Source organism: Centroberyx gerrardi, chromosome 21, assembly GCF_048128805.1.
Source record: "Centroberyx gerrardi isolate f3 chromosome 21, fCenGer3.hap1.cur.20231027, whole genome shotgun sequence".
In the NCBI taxonomy this organism is placed as follows: Eukaryota; Metazoa; Chordata; class Actinopteri; order Beryciformes; family Berycidae; genus Centroberyx; species Centroberyx gerrardi.
Window position 1 is genome coordinate 21207282 of NC_136017.1, and position 2500 is coordinate 21209781.

The window sequence follows — 2500 nt, forward strand, 5'->3', positions numbered from 1 at the left end:
AAAAAAAGTTAAAGTCCAACCGCCACCAGGGGCTCGGTGTGAAAATCCTGCCCGGGAAGAGGCGCACAGCCTCGGGCAAGGCGCCCCCCTACCATCCCTGGAGCTCCAGGGAGTACCAGGAGCAAATCCAAATAGAAAAAAAAAAGTTAAAGTCCAACCGCCACCAGGGGCTCGGGGTGAAAATCCTGCCCGGGAAGAGGCGCACAGCCTCGGGCAGGGCTTCCAGGGCGCCCCCCTACCTCCCTGGAGCTCCAGGGAGTACCAGGAGCAAATCCAAATAGAAAAAAAAAAGTTAAAGTCCAACCGCCACCAGGGGCTCGGGGTGAAAATCCTGCCCGGGAAGAGGCGCACAGCCTCGGGCAGGGCTTCCAGGGCGCCCCCCTACCTCCCTGGAGCTCCAGGGAGTACCAGGAGCAGAAAGAAATATTTTGTTTAAAAAAATGACAAAGTGCTGCGGCACTTAGGCTGTGGGGCGAAAACAGGCGGAGTACCAGGAGCACAAAGTTTAAGTTGGAGTACCAGGGGCACCAAAGTTTGAGTTGGTATACCAGGAGCAGGAAAGTTTGGGCGGATGGTAGTCTGCTTGTATCCGGGGATGGGTGCTTAAGAGTGGGTCTGCAGGTTCGGCTGGTGCTGGGGTTCCTGGATGGTGGAGGTTAGGGGCCGGAGATAGGGGGCAGCTAACAGGTGTGTGGGTGGCCGAGGCAGGGGCTCCAAATTGGGGTAAAAGTGAGGTGGAGGGCCCCCTGGAGGTAGGGGGCCGATAGCAGGTGTGTGTGGCCGAAGCAGGGGCTCTAAATTGGGTAAAAGGGAGGTGGAGAGCCGCCTGGAGGTAGGGGGCGGAAAGCAGGTGTGTGTGGCCGAAGAAGGGGCTTTAAATCGGGTAAAAGGGAGGTGGAGAGCCGCCTGGAGATAGGGGGCCCGCTCCCAGGTGTGTGTGGCCGAAGCAGGGGCTTTAAATCGGGTAAAAGGGAGGTGGAGAGCCGCCTGGAGATAGGGGCCCGCTCCCAGGTGTGTGTGGCCGAAGCAGGGGCTTTAAATCGGGTAAAAGGGAGGTGGAGAGCCGCCTGGAGATAGGGGCCCGCTCCCAGGTGTGTGTGGCCGAAGCAGGTGCTCTAAATTGGGTTAAAAGTGAAGTGGAGAGCCGCCCGGAGATAGGGGGCCTCTCCCAGGTGTGTGTGGCCGAAGCAGGTGCTCTAAATTGGGTTAAAAGTGAAGTGGAGAGCCGCCCGGAGATAGGGGCCCGCTCCCAGGTGTGTGTGGCCGAAGCAGGGGCTCTAAATTGGGTTAAAAGTGAAGTGGAGAGCCGCCTGGAGATAGGGGCCCGCTCCCAGGTGTGTGTGGCCGAAGCAGGGGCTTTAAATCGGGTAAAAGGGAGGTGGAGAGCCGCCTGGAGATAGGGGCCCGCTCCCAGGTGTGTGTGGCCGAAGCAGGGGCTTTAAATCGGGTAAAAGGGAGGTGGAGAGCCGCCTGGAGATAGGGGCCCGCTCCCAGGTGTGTGTGGCCAAAGCAGGGGCTCTAAATTGGGTTAAAAGTGAAGTGGAGAGCCGCCTGGAGATAGGGGCCCGCTCCCAGGTGTGTGTGGCCGAAGCAGGGGCTCTAAATTGGGTTAAAAGTGAAGTGGAGAGCCGCCTGGAGATAGGGGCCCGCTCCCAGGTGTGTGTGGCCGAAGCAGGTGCTCTAAATTGGGTAAAAGGGAGGTGGAGAGCCGCCTGGAGATAGGGGCCCGCTCCCAGGTGTGTGTGGCCGAAGCAGGGGCTCTAAATTGGGTTAAAAGTGAAGTGGAGAGCCGCCAGGAGATAGGGGGCTTCTCCCAGGTGTGTGTGGCCGAAGCAGGTGCTCTAAATTGGGTTAAAAGTGAAGTGGAGAGCCGCCTGGAGATAGGGGCCCGCTCCCAGGTGTGTGTGGCCGAAGCAGGGGCTCTAAATTGGGTTAAAAGTGAAGTGGAGAGCCGCCTGGAGATAGGGGCCCGCTCCCAGGTGTGTGTGGCCGAAGCAGGGGCTCTAAATTGGTTTAAAAGTGAAGTGGAGAGCCGCCTGGAGATAGGGGCCCGCTCCCAGGTGTGTGTGGCCGAAGCAGGGGCTCTAAATTGGGTAAAAGGGAGGTGGAGAGCCGCCTGGAGATAGAGGGCCGCTCCCCGGTGTGTGTGGCCGAAGCAGGTGCTCTAACTTGGGTTAAAAGTGAAGTGGAGGGCCCCCTGGAGGTAGGGGGCCGATAGCAGGTGTGTGTGGCCGAAGAAGGGGCTCTAAATCGGGTAAAAGGGAGGTGGAGAGCCGCCCGGAGATAGGGGGCCTCTCCCAGGTGTGTGTGGCCGAAGCAGGGGCTCCAAATCCGGTAAAAGGGAGGTGGAGAGCCGACTGGAGATAGGGGGCGGATAGCAGGTGTGTGTGGCCGAAGAAGGGGCTCTAAATCGGGTAAAAGGGAGGTGGAGAGCCGCCTGGAGATAGGGGCCCGCTCCCAGGTGTGTGTGGCCGAAGCAGGGGCTCTAAATTGGGTAAAA